The sequence below is a fragment of the Dasypus novemcinctus genome, chromosome 19 (genome assembly GCF_030445035.2).
Source record: "Dasypus novemcinctus isolate mDasNov1 chromosome 19, mDasNov1.1.hap2, whole genome shotgun sequence".
Lineage (NCBI taxonomy): Eukaryota > Metazoa > Chordata > Mammalia > Cingulata > Dasypodidae > Dasypus > Dasypus novemcinctus.
Window position 1 is genome coordinate 76,724,916 of NC_080691.1, and position 14,983 is coordinate 76,739,898.

Here is a 14,983-nt window from a genome sequence, read left to right on the forward strand (position 1 = left end):
ATTATTCACTGGGGTGAGCATGGTATTCAAATAACCATAAACAAATATAAAGTTAGTCTAGAATAACCACCACAATAGCAACTATACACAAGATAAGTCTAGTTTTGAAATATCCATTAAAAAAAGGTAAGGTCAGACTGAAATAACCATCACAACAGTTAAGTACACACAAGAGTGAGCCTAGTTTGAAATAACCACGAAGAATGGTGCTTTCAGTCTAGCCAGTTTCAGTATGTCAGGTATCAACTTTTGGCTATTCTATAATATGCTGAAAAAATAAGAAAAAGTTACCTTTATCACAATCCAGTAACCATAAACTTTTCATAATTCTTAATTCTAGGTTGCAGTGTTACAGATCAGAAAGCTTAAAGCAGAGTAAAGAGACCTTGCCTCTAGAATTCATATTTACATGAAACTAATGGTACAGATTGATTCAAAGAGATTGAAGCATTTGGGAAAGAAAGAAATTTGTTATGAGTAGAACAATGGGGTCCCTTGCAATGTACATAGATAAGGGTTTATTGTTACAAATCCAACAGTCTATGAAGTTACCTCCCTTTGAAATGTCCTGGGAGAAGCACAGACAATGGCATTGTCTTTGCAGGACAGAACAAGGACAAAGCATAGGGAAGTAAGAAGATTATATGCATTATAATTATTAGTAAGGTAAATGCAATGTATTTGTTTATGTGATGACTTGAATTGTCACCTTGGGAATAAGTAGTCTACCACATGACATCGTCTTGATTCACTTCTTGGCTAGTTTAATTTTTAAATCTCCAGAGTAAGAATAAGGCCAGGAGTCTAATGGAATTATTTTTAGTTGAATAATACAATCCTATGGATCAATACCCTGTAAATAAGTTGCAGTGTCAAATGTTAGGATTCCTTAGCAAGGTTCATTTTATTTTATTTATTTATTTTTTAAAGATTTATTTATTTATTTCTCTCCCCTTCCCTTCCCAAACCCCCTGGTTGTCTACTCTCTGTGTCCATTTGCCGCCTGTTCTTCTTTGTCCCCTTCTGTTGTCAGCAGCACTGGGAATCTGTGTACCTTTTTGTTGCGTCATCTTGTGTCAGCTCTCCTCGTTTGTGTGGCTCCATTCCTGGGCAGGCTGTGCTTTCTTTCACGCTGGACGGCTCTCCTTACGGGACGCACTCCTTGCGCGTGGGGCTCCCTATGTGGGGACACCCTTATGTGGCACGGCACTCCTTGAGCGCATCAGCACTACAAGTGGGCCAGCTCCACACGGGTCAAGGAGTCCCGGGGTTTGAACCGCGGGCCTCCCACGTGGTAGACGGACGCCCTAACCACTGGGCCAAGTCCGCTTCCCTGGCATGATTCATTTTAATGAGGATCTAGGACTGTCCTTAGCCTGTGTCATTTCCAGTGTATCCATTATCCTAGTGTCAGATTATGATTAAGGAGTATCTGTCATGTGGGACAGGAAAAGTGTCCTGTACTTGTTGAAGATAATTTGACTTAATAATGCATTAAGGATTTCCGAATTGGGTCCTATTCTACTTGGCAAGCAGTGATCATTTCTCAGTTTTATTCTCAGAAACATATCTGCTAGTAACAATTTCATGGGAGAGTTTTGATTTCCCAAAGGAAATGCGATGAGTAACAAGGGCCAAAGGTAAATTTTTTTGGCTTGGGGAAGGCCAGATTCTTCAGTTAATTTAGTCAGTTTTTAATTTAAGTTTATTTTTACAGGTGCTTTAGTAGTGGCTGCTGTCACATGAAAATATGCAAGAGCATTTAAAAAAATATTCAGCATCAGTCTTTATGTGTGAGCTTCTTAGTGATGGCAACCATAGATGGGAATAAAATGAGAGAACAAATTATTTACTTGTCCACAATTTTCAAATGCACTGCACAGTTTTCAACTGGCATGCCAGAAGTGAAGAACCCTCTTTGTTTACACAGCATCCTGAAATAATAAATTGTAAGAAAAGCATTTCTGTTATCACTATAGATGTTAACATAATTTGCTTTAGATAGAATTTAGGCATTGTAAATCCATAGAAATCATCCTCTTTGGCAGAAGAAAATTGTGGAAGACTACCTAATTCAATCAGAATGGGGTAACCACATAGCCTTTCTGGAATGTACCATTGAAATTTCTAGCACAAGACACATTAACAAATAGAATGACATCTGAATTGAAATAAGAGCATGTATGGAGTTAATTTTGAAGTCAACAGTTTACTGTGGTAGGGATCACCCTCATCAGATAAAAGTAACAGAGTAGTAGGGTTAAGAACATTGTATCATTTTAGGTGAATTTTAAAAGGTGAACTAGAATGATCTCATAAGATGTGATTTTTATGGATGAAAAATATTAGGTGTGCACTGAGTTAAGTTTTCTGAGACTTTAAGTAACTTGGCAGCTTCTGATATAGCTTTAACAAAATTTAAATAAATACAGACAACTGGATCAAGATGAGGGCTCTAATACAGAATAGATTTGGAATTTCCTCTGTGTTCTTGAGTTAACATTTCTTGGCTTTGTTATGCATTTATTATTTTAACAGTGCCATTCTGAGATAAAGAAAATGTCATGTGTGAAACATACAGACAGACACAAGTAGGTTATATCTTCAAATAAAATTAATTTAGTTATTCTTCAGAAACAAAAACATAAAAATAAGGAAACCAGAATTTCCATGAGCTTACAATTTCTTGTTTGTCTTTTGCAAGTTCTTTAATGAAAGTATTTTTGAGTCTTCCATTATTTTAGTAAATTTTGAGTACTAATTAAAGTAGGCATTCCATCCAGCTGTTTAGTTTGGGAACCCCTTTTCTAGAGTGATGAGTTATTTTTCTACTTGGATATTTCCCAAAATTGGCACCCAAATTCTGGGTTGTCTTTGGTAAGATTTTGCCATTTTGTTAGATTGATGCAGTCTCCAGCCCCATGTATGCCAGAGTGCCGTAGTGTAGAGAATAATAGTTGTAGATAAATATGAGGGGCGACGGACTTGACCCAGTGGTTAGGGCGTCCGTCTACTACATGGGAGGTCCGCGGTTCAAACCCCGGGCCTCGTTTTTTTTTTAATTTTTAAAAAATTCATTTTATAGAAATATTACATTAAAAAAATATGAGGTCCCATTCAACCCCACTACCCCCACCCCACCACTCCCCCCCCAGCAACACTCTCTCCCATCATCATGACATATCCATTGCATTTGGTAAGTATATCTCTGGGCATCGCTGCACCTCATGGTCAATGGTCCACATCATAGCCCATACTCTCCCACTTTCCATCCAGTGCCCCCGGGCCTCCTTGACCTGTGTGGTGCTGGCCCATGCGCAGTGCTGATGAGCGCAAGGAGTGCCGTGCCATTCAGGGGTGTCCCTGGGTAGGGGAGCCCCCTGTGCAAGGAGTGCGACCTCTATGGACAGCTGCCCAGCGCGAAAAAAAGTTCAACCTGCCCAGGAATGGCGCTGCACACACGGAGAGCTGACACAACAAGATGACACAACAAAAAGAAACACAGATTCCCATGCCACTGCCAACAACAGAAGCGGACAAAGAAGACGCGGCAAATAAACACAGAGAACAGACAACCGGGGTTTTGGGGGGGGAGGGGAGAGAAATAAATAAATCTAAAAAAAAAAACGATAAATATGAGGATCCATTTTTATCGTTTCTCTTCTTACATTGTGCACAGAACAAAGAAGCAAGCATTAGCAAAATGAAACACTTCTACACCAAACAGAGACTCAGTGTCAAAATTTGAACTTTCTCATCAGTAAGATTAGCCTAATAATATTTTGAATGACAGCTAATGAGACCAGAGAACTCAACTCAATAAAATGGAGCATTGATCCATGAGGGACACATCCTTGTACCTTGGAGATGTCAGGGAGAAAGGATAACACAAAGAATCCAGCAGACACTTTTGTCTTCTTGTCTCCAGAGTCATTAGCAGTCACCATTGAATTCTGTCCTCATAGCCAAAACTCCTAAAAAATTCCCCCAAATCCAAAGGAAATTAATTTAATGAATCTAATAATTGTTTAAGCATTTTGTGGATTGTACAATATACAACCCATAAATTGGAAGGGAGGATAGAAGAGTGAGAGTAAGAAAAGGCTCTATAAATAGGACAAGGGCATCTTAAAGAAAATTATTTTTATTGATTGGTACAAAATAGGTTTCCTTACTTAGCTTAGCCTTGACTTAGATATACTAATCTACAGAAGAAACTTCTGTTGAGTTATGATTGATTGTTCATATGATTCAGGATTTGGAAAAGGAGCACTTACAGAGACAGAGCTTTGGTTTTTTGACATGGGGCTTAGAATGAGGGACTCAGACCTATGTAACATATATTAGCTGATAGGCTTATATCTCCTTGTTATGACAATAAAAATCCTTACTATTTTCTCTAAAGAAAGTAGAATTTCCACATTTATTTAACAAAGCATATATTAAAATACCACAGTCTGAAAAAAAATCCGCCTTTAAACAAAACAGCTTATGGACTGACCATACAAATGTTTCATACAATATTTTGGAGGAAAACAAAAAAAATTTGAAAAGCATAACCAATATTCCCCATTCAAAAGGAATTAACATCAGAAAATAATGAGACTATGGAAAATATAATGTATGAATTTCAAATTGAGGGGGAAAATTCTTACAACCTTGCCACAAATAAAAAATCATGAATAATAATAATATTTAAATATATTACATAAATTTACCAGTGATAAATATAAACCAATATCCTTGAGATAATTAGTGGTCTTGTATTGTATAAAACACTTGCATAAACTAAAATAATTAAATGATATAAGCACCAAGAATAATTAAAAGAAATAAAATTAAACTTTGTTGTGTTGTAGACATAGAAGTGAGTTATAGTGATGCAAAGAATAAATTATGTATAAATGGAAAAAATAGAAGAAATATCTAAGATTAAGTTCAATATCCGTAATAGTTCTTCCTTCAATGAAGGTAGAGTTCTATGTCTGCACAGTCCATTACAGAAGCCACTTGCCACATATAGCTATCAGGCATGTGAAATTTGATTAGTGCTACTAAAGCACTGAACTTTTAGTGTTATTTAAATTTAAATAATTTAAGTTTAATGGTCATATAGGTCTGTTACTTACAGTGTTGACCTGAAAATACCTTGGATCTTAGGCAGCACAGTTAAAAGTAAAGAAATAGATTCAAAACAAAATGTAAAAGGATACAAATAGTAAAAAATAGGAAATGAGAATGTTGACTGAAAGTGGATACAATAAAAAGTGGATACAGTAAAAAAGCATCTAAATATAGTCAAGACTTATAAAATGCAAGTAAATGTGTCCTGCTCACATCTATTGTTTGGAGAACTATCAGAACCCCAAAATTGGAAGAAATAGTGAGGTCAGCTAGGTTCTGAGACAGGTTCCAAAAGAAAACAGCATTTTCCTCTCTTCCCAAATTCTTGCCCTGTCCAGTTTCTTCTTCTTAAAGTGAATATAACCTCTAATTTTGTATACCCTTTTAAAACAGTCAAACCACATAAGGACTATATTCCAGGGCATCACACGATGATAACACAGATAATGAAACTAGTCAATGCTTCATTCTGTGGGATTCACACTGTTCGTTTTCATTGGATTTACCAGATAAGTTCAAAATTATAGCTACGACATGATTTTCTATATGTATGGCTAATGTGAAGAAACAATTATAAAGATTCATTTATCTCTTCATTCATAATTTCTTTTGGTTGCATTATGTGTACTAATAAATATTCCAGGTCCTCGAGATTCATTAAAGATCCTGACGTGGGAAACGGACTTGGCCCAGTGGTTAGGGCGTCCCTCTACCACATGGGAGGTCCACAGTTCAAACCCCCGGCCTCCTTGACGCATGTGCAGCTGGCCCATGTGCAGTGCTGATGCGCGTAAGGAGTGCCCTGACACGAAGGGGTGTCCCCCGCATAGGGGAGCCCCACGCGCAAGGAGTGCACCCCGTATGGAGAGCCACCCAGCGTAAAAGAAAGTGCAGCCTGCCCAGGAATGGCGCCGCCCACACTTCCCGTGCTGCTGATGACAATAGAAGTGGACAAAAAAACAAGACGTGGCAAATAGACACAAAGAACAGACAACTGCGGGGGTATTAAATAAATAAATAAATCTTTAAAAAAAAAAGATCCTGACAAATGGATCTTGATTGATAAGAAGCTTTAATTCTGTGATATTAATTTGGAAATAAAAATAATTGGAAGATGATTAAATATGAGCATTTTAACAGACATAATGATGTGACAAAAATTCAACAGGTTACTGGGATGATGGCTAGATAGTGGAAATGTTAGGGTGGCAGCCACATAGTACTGTCTAGAATAGGATAAAAATCTTAGTAATAAACTGAAAGAATACTGGAAGCCAATTTATGTAAAAATTTTCATGTAAAAATTGAATTAACTATGTAAAAAAGCACATAACAGTACAGGACATAATTTTGTTGCCATTTCATTTACTTTTGAATTGTACAAATATTTGAGAGGAAATCAAGGGTTTCCTTTTAATTTGACATTTTCATTTTATTTTCCTATGAAGGTGGTATAATTTATGCATGAAAAACAAATATGAGGAAATAGATGTTTATTAAAATTTAGAACTATTAATGTTTATATTCATGTTTAAACATTAAAATATATGATTTCATTCTAGAGAAAATGATTTCTTTGAATGAAATCTCATTTGCTTTCTGTACTTGACATTTTCTGTACTTTTTTTGAGGCAAAAATCACAATATAAAATTAACCTTTTTAAAAGTATTGTCAGTAGCATTCAGTACATTTACCATGTTGTGCATCAGCTTTATCTAATTTCAGATCATTTTTTTTAATTCCAAAGGAAAGCTCATATAAACAAAAGGAGTTTATCCACATTCCCCACTCCCCTTAATCCTGGTCAGCCATTAATCTTCTTTCTCTATTGATTTACCTTTTCTGGATATTGCATATAAATGGAATCTTCTAAAAATGTGACCTTTTGTATCTGGCTTAAGTTTTGAAAACACTTCGCATGTTTTCAAGATTTTTCCATGGTATAGCTTGTACCATTACTTTATTTCATTTTGTAGCTGAACAAAATTCTAATGTATGGATATAACACATTTTGGTTATACATTCATTAGGTGATAGATATTTGACTTGTTTCCACCTGTTAGTTATTGTAAGTAATGCTGCTATGAAAATTTGTCTAAAGTTACTGGAATATCTTTCTTCAATTTGGGGGTATATATCAAGGAAAAGAATTACTAGTTCATCAGCTAATACTGAGATATCTTACTGAGGAAATGCGTAAAAATGATGTTATTAAGGAAGAGCATATAAATTTCCACAGTGGTTGCTCCATTGTACATATATAACATCTATATAAAAGGATTCCAATTTCTCCACATCTTCACTATTTGTTTTAGATTTTCAAAAAAGTATAGCCAACCCAGAAGGGGTAAGTGATGTCACATTGTGGTGTTGATTTACATATCCCTAATGACTAAACATGAATTTTTTGTCTTTATATTAAACGATAAGGGATTTTTAGAATACACATTCTAGATATTAAGCTTTTTTCACATATACGATTGGAAAGTATTTTCTCCCTTTCTGTAGGTTATCTTTTCACTTTCTGGAGAGTGTCTTTTGATGAAAAAGTTTTAAATTTTTGTGAAATACAATTTGTCTATTTTTCTTTTGTTTCTACTGATTTTAATGTTATATCTAAGCATCAATTTCGACATCCAAAATAATGAATTATCCCTGATTTTCTTATAAGAGTTTTACTGTTTTGTGGTAACATTTACCTCTCTAAATGACTTAATTGTATGTAAATACTGTAAGGTAAGTATTAAAATTCATGCTTTCCAAAAAATATTTCATGCTTTGCATGTGTATATCTAGGTGTCCCACCACCACATAGGGAAGACACTGTTCTTTCCTGAGTGCTAGACCTTGAAATCTTGTATGTTGAAAATTAATTGACCATAGATATATGGGTTTATTTCTGAAGTATCAATACCATTCCATTGTTACAGATGTTTATCTTTATGCTGATACAACTATTTTAATAATTTTACATTTGTATTATGCTTGGACATATAGAATTGAATACTTGTTTTCTTTTTCAGTATAATTTTATCTATTCAGGTAATTACAGGGTCTTTTTTCAAGCATCATCTCTTACATTTCTTTTGAAAAATGGGCTGTGGGATTTCGATAGGTATTAGATTTTATCTAAATATTTTGGGGAGAATTTCCACCTTGACTATATTAATTCTGCCATTCCATTAAATGGGAGGGATGTCTTTCCATTTATTTATATCTTCTTTAGTTTCTTTCCTTATTTTATAGATATCGTTATAAAATCTTGTATACCTTTGTTAAAATTGTTCATAGCAGTTTTATTATTATTTGATCCCATTGAAAATTAAATTTTACTTAAATTTTTTTGATTCTGCATACTTTGTTTCCCTAAATACAACTGACTTATGCATGTTAATCCTTAACCTGTAACTTTACTGCATTTATTTACTAGCTCTATTAGTTAGGATGTCTGTGTGCACATGAGTGTAAATAGACATGGGTTTGTGTGCCTGCTATAGGTTTTCCTAGATAATAATATCTTGTCATCTCAGAATAGAGATAATTTTACTTATTTTCCAAATAGCACTCTTTTTTTTATGTCCAAATTTCTCTGACAGGAAAACAAACAAAATGTTTAATAGCAGAAAGTGAAAGTAAGCTTCCTTTCCTTGTTCCTGATATTAGAAGGAAAGTTTCAGGCGTTCTCCATTGTTCATGATGCTAGCTGTGGATTTTTCATGAATCCCTTTATCAGGTTGAGGAAATTTCCCTTCCATTTTTAGTGCGTTGATTGTGTTTATCATGAAATGATGTTGCATTTTATCAAATGGTTTTTCTGCATCAAATTAGATTATCTCGTTTTTTCAATGTAATGTAGTTTATTACATTGTTTGATTGCTGTATGCTGACGCATTCTGACCATGTTGTATAATCCTATTAACATTTTGCTAGATTTGACTTCCTAATATTTTGTTGTGGATTTTGGCATCTGTATTCATGAAGAATAATTGTCTGTGGTTTTGGTGTCCTTGTCTGGCTTTCATATAAGGACAAGCCTGGAATCATATAGTTGGTTAAAATGTATTCCCTTCCCTTCACTTCTCTTCTATTTTTTTTTTTTTATGAGTTTGAGGATTGGTTCTAATTCTTTAAATGTTTAATGGATTTCAACAGTGTAACCATTTTGTTTTGAATATTTCCTTCACTAGGCCCTGCCCATGTACTCTAGAGATTCTTTCCACCCTTATGAGAGAATGCAGCAGTACTCCCCAGGATGGGAATTCAATATGTTTTGGTTGTTGTGTGGGTGTCCATCTACTGAGACTACACCCCCTGACCACTTGTCAATGAAGTCTCTTATTGAGGAAACACCTTTCAATAACATCCTCGATGACCTTATTTCAAATACTGCCCCAAGTATGAACAAATTTGAAGAATTCCTTTAATATTCAAGTCCAATTTTGGTGCCTATCCAAAGCTTACCAAAACCTCTGTGTTTTTACCAAAGTCTGTCACACTAATAATATACTTTTCTTGACTGCCTCCTCCACCAGAAACTGAAACCAAAATGGTCAGTTGTCTTGTCTGTCATATCTTTCAACATCAGAGTTTAGCATATGATGAGGGTCAGAAACATTATTTATAGAATGATAGACAATGATTTATATATTTGTTATTTATTAAAGCACAAGTTTGGGGATTAATTTTGATGGAAACCACTTATGAGTGAAGTAATTGAAGAGTTGTGAGGAAGTTAGTGACCATCCAAAGAATGCTGGGGATTAATTTGGATGCAAATGGGGGCTACCTGTGTCAGTTGCAAGGATGATTAAATAAAAGCCATCAATGTTCATTGACTCAAACACTTTCACAGAAACCTGAACTGAGATTGTTGATGATGGAAATATATATATGGAGAGAGAGAGAGATACCAGGGCCAGGGACTGAAACTGAGATGCCATGTGTGGGAAGCTGGCACTCTACCACTCAGCCTCATCAGCTATCCTGAGTTGGATTTTTCATTTGTTGATTTGTTGATTGTTTCTTCTTGATTGCAACCTACCATATGGGGAGTAGGTACTCAATCACTTAAGCTGTACCTGCTCCTCACAATGTTTTTTTTTCCAATGCAGTGTAGGGGTCTTTTAGATTGTTTCAAAGCTTTCCCTTTTCCATTATATCAAAATCATTTTCATGTTTTATATCTAATTTGTCTAAATTTGTCTAAATAAGTCTAAATTATGGCATCTATTTTTAGTTATTTTAATAACATTAGATTATCTAATATTGAAGATAAAAAATTTATCCATAAAATTGGTTATTTTCTCAATTTATCATGTGAGGTTTCTGCTGTGGTTAGGATTATTCCTTCCAGGAATCTGTCAGTGATGTGTGGATGTTTGATAATTTTTAGAAAAATTGGAAAATTGTGAACAATGCCCTTTCCTTTTCTTAGAATTGGCCTGTTGTCTATGATTTGTATATTATAACCAGTACTCAATGATTTCTATACTATTCTTTTGAACTTGTATGCAGATATTTCTAAATTGATAAAATATCTTAGGGGTCAAACTTCATAGTTCTTATAGGACATGAATGGGAAGACCATTGGTACATAAAGAGCTTCAGGGCCTGGAACCTAATAATAACAACAATAATAAAATAGCAAATAAAATATCATTGCTATATATAACCACAAGGGAATATATGAAAAATATATCCAGATAGAAATGAGAAGGGACTCAAAATTGTGCAATATGAAAAATCAGATAAATATGGAAGTAGGCATTAATGAACGAATGGTCACAAAATGTTATAACACAAAGTCTCAGTTAAAAATGGCAAAAGTATTCCTCCATTATCAGTAGTAACTGTAAATGAGAATGGATTTTATTCTGAAGTCAAAGCAGAAATTTACATAATGGACAGAAAGCATGACCCAAAATATATGTTCTCTACAAAAGACACACCTTTCTTTCAAGGTCATATATAGATTGAAATTGAAAGGTTGATAAAATATGCCATGAATGTACAAACCAGAGAGAGTGGGGAAATGAGACTAATATCAGATAAAATAGACTTTAATGTAACAGAGTGTTAAGGGGCAATATCTGTCACTAAATATTGGTAAAAGAATCAACTCAGCAAGAAAATATAACAGTTATAAAAGCTGAACCTCAAAATATATGAAGCAAATATTGACAGAGTGGAAGGAAGAAAATGATTATTCTACATTAATAGGAAGAGACTTTATTACACCACTTTCAGTCATGGATAGAACATCAGATAGAAAATGAGTAAGGAAATAAAAAAAACTTGAAAAATACTCTAAACCAGGGATTCTGAACATTTTTTATGCTCCATGTAACTCTGCCAGTCAGGTGACCCCTTCTTAGAATATAGCAGCATGTCTATAAATTAAAATGTTCTATTCAGGCTAAGAGACCCCTTAAAATCTTTCTTTGAAATCTTTCATGGACCTTTTATGAGTCTGTGGACCCCTAGTTAGGAACCTCTGCAAGCAAACTAGACATGACAGATGTGTATAGAACACGTCACACAAAAACAATGCACGTTTTTCTCAGGTGTACATGGATTATTCTATATCAACAAACATATGAAGGCTCACAAAACAAGACGCAATAAAAAAATTGAAGCTATTCAATGTCTCTTAAGCCATCATGGAATGAAGGTAGGAAGGAATACCGTAAGTACAATTAGAAAATAGAAAAATATGTCAAAATTAAAGAACATACTCTTAACTAATCAATGAGTTAAAGAGAGGCCCACAATGGAAATTAGGAAATAACTTAAGGAGAATGAAAATGGAAATACGACATATCAAAATGCATGGGTTGCAAGAAGTACAGTGCTGAGAAGTAAAATTATAGTCATAAATGTTCAATGTTTTATTATAAAGGAAGAAAGATTCCATATCAGAGACACTGAAAAAAAAAAAAAACAACTAGATAAATAAGAACAAATTAAGACCCTAGTGAACAGAGAGAAGGAACTAACAAATATTAGAACAGAGATAAAATAGAGAATGGAAAAAAATCAAAAGAGAGAATAATCAAAACCATAAGTTGGTTCATTTAAAAGATAGTTCAAATTGGCAAAGCTTCAGTTATATTTATGAAGAACAAAGGAGAGAGGTCACAAATGACTAAAATAAGAAATGACAAGGAGGCTATATTTCTGACTTTATTGAAATAAAAAGGACTATAAGAGGATACTATGAAGAAGTGTATGTAGGCCAAAATATTAAATATTCTATAAGGAGTGACCAAATTATTCCTAGAAACACATAAATTCCCTGTGGTGAATCCAAATGAAACAGGAGATCTCATCAAACCAATAAGTAGTAGAGAAACTAAATCAGTTATAAAATCCTCCTGTCTTAGCCAAATGGGTGCTGATGCAAAATACCAGAAATCAGTTGGATTTTATAAAGGGTATTTATTTGAGGAAGAAGCTTACAAGGCCCTAAAGAGTCCAACATAAGGTACCATAAGAGATTTTTTCTCACACAGAGTCTTGCCATGTGTTGAAACAAGATGGGGATGATGTCTGCAAGGGTTCAGTCTTCCCATCAAGGCTCCTTGGTCCCAGCTTCTTCCAATCTCTTCTCTGTATGCTTACTTCCCATGATCTAGGATCAAAACTCTAACTTCCTCCTCAGCCATGTCATTTTCTCTGTGACTCCCCACCCACTCAATATCCTATTGATGTGGCCCAATCAAGCCTAAATCATTATTTAATCAAGTAAAAGTGAAGCCTCTGAATCCAATCCAATCTAATATGCCAAGGGAAACAGATCATTTCACAAACATAATCCAATATCTCCCTTTGGAATTCATAAATGATATCAAACTGCTATATTCTACCCTCAGAATTCCAAAAAGATATTACAATATTCAAAAAACCTCATGTGAGTTGCAATTCTATGTACAGAATCACATCGCATCTGTTTATTGTATTGCTGCTTGTTTGGGGGCAAAGTCCCCTCTGACTGTAGACCTGTAAGACTCACAAAAGAATTCATCTGCTTCTAATACGCAAAGGGACAGACTTGGATAAACATTTACATTAACATAAGAAAAATTTGGCAATGAAACTGGAGCCTCTGGTCTCCTACAGTTCTGAAAACCTGTGGGGCATACTCCATTAGATTTCAAAGTACAAATGTCAGTTCTTAAGATTATAATTTCTTCTCCCTGGGATTTCATTGAGTCTATCCTTTTCACAGGCTTGCCCAATTGCCATTTCCACCTTCATCAAACATCTGGGTGGTGATCCAGCTCCAGACCTCATCTTCCAAGAGTGTTCGGGTGATGACTATACTTCACCCAATCATTAGTTTGAAGTCTTAACCCTAGTACAGTGAAGTGAAAACAACATTCTCCCTAACCTTTGGTATGGAAGGCCCATCCATCTCAGAGCAATAAATTGGTGATCTGGCTTTGCCTAATCAACAGGGTCTGCCCACCCCTCTCAAACCTATGAGGTGGTGACCTTAACTTCTCTAATCCTTGGGGAATTTGCTCTACCTTCTCTATACCCTGCAGCAGCAAAATCTCTCTGAACAGCAGGCAGGAACATCCATCCTCTTCACCTGCTGGGGCAAACTCACCCTTTCTGTAACATGGTTGGGATTCCTCTCTTGGCCTAAGGAGATGTCTTAATTCCATATCTCAGCTTCCATGGTTTTCCTCTTTAGGTCATTTCCCCTTCATTCACTCCTCTCCATGTCCCTTTTAGTCAAAGCTGACAGTGGTTTTGTTCATATGGCTTGCTGAAGAAGCTTGTTGGTTTAGTATGCATGAAGCATGGGTCCAAGACATCAGATAGTAAGACTTTCCATAATTCTTTCATAGAATACTGCGATTTCAATCCTGATTTACAGATTTCAAATTTGGTTAAGTCAAATGGGGCACTATATCTGGGGATTTGATTTCCAGTGGTTTGGAATTTCTGGTATCTGTTTTCTGTTTTCTTTGTGCCCAACAGTTCAGTTCTCAACTTATCTCTCTCATCTAGCATTTTGTTTTAAGCTGCAAGTAGAAGTCCAGCCACATTCTCTGAGTTTACTTTGGGAAGTTCTTCAGCTAAATGCCCAGTCTTACCATTTTCAAATTGTCTTCCATAAAATATAAGGAGTCAATCTTGTTAAGTTCTCTGTAATTTTAAAACACAGATCACTGGTCTTCCAGTTTGCAATAATAGTTTCAACAATTACTTCTAAGTCCACATAAAAGTCTGTTTAGTATCCATATTATAATACTAACAACAGTCTCTTCAAAGCACTGTAAGTCTTTTCTACCAAGCATCTCACAATTTCACCAACAAATACCCCTTACCCATTTATAAAACCATTCCGGCATTTTGGTAATTGCAAAAGCTCTTCTCCACTCCTTGGTACCAAATTCTATATTTGTCAGCCAAAGGGTTTCTGATGCAAAATACCAGAAATTGGTTGTGTTTTTTAAATAAAAGATTTATCATTTATTTATTTATTTTCCACCCCTCGTGGCTTGCTTGTGGTCTGCTCTCTGTGTCCATTCACTACACATTCTTCTGTGTCTGTTTGTCTCCCTTTTGTTGCATCATCTTGCTTCAGCAGCTCTCTGTGGGCAAGGGCTATCTGCTCTCCATGGGTATGGGCCATCAGCTCTCTATGGGTGCAGGCCATCAGCTTTTCATGGGTGCAGACTGTCAGCTTTCTGTGGGCACAGGCCAGCTTGCCTTCACAAGGAGGCCCTGGGATGCAAACCTAGGACCTCCCATATGGTAGACAGGAGCCCAGTCGATTAAGCCACAGCCGCTTCTCAATTGGTTTGGGAAGTTTGGTTTTTATAAAGTTTATTTATTTTCATTGGT

At 35.4% G+C, this 14,983-nt stretch overlaps 1 protein-coding gene across 26 annotated transcripts in view; it reads left to right on the top strand.

Annotated features, from left to right (window-relative positions):
- Positions 1-14,983, top strand: part of LOC101442497 (zinc finger protein 596-like) — a 133,138-nt gene that overhangs the window by 63,876 nt on the left and 54,279 nt on the right. The window lies entirely within an intron of this gene.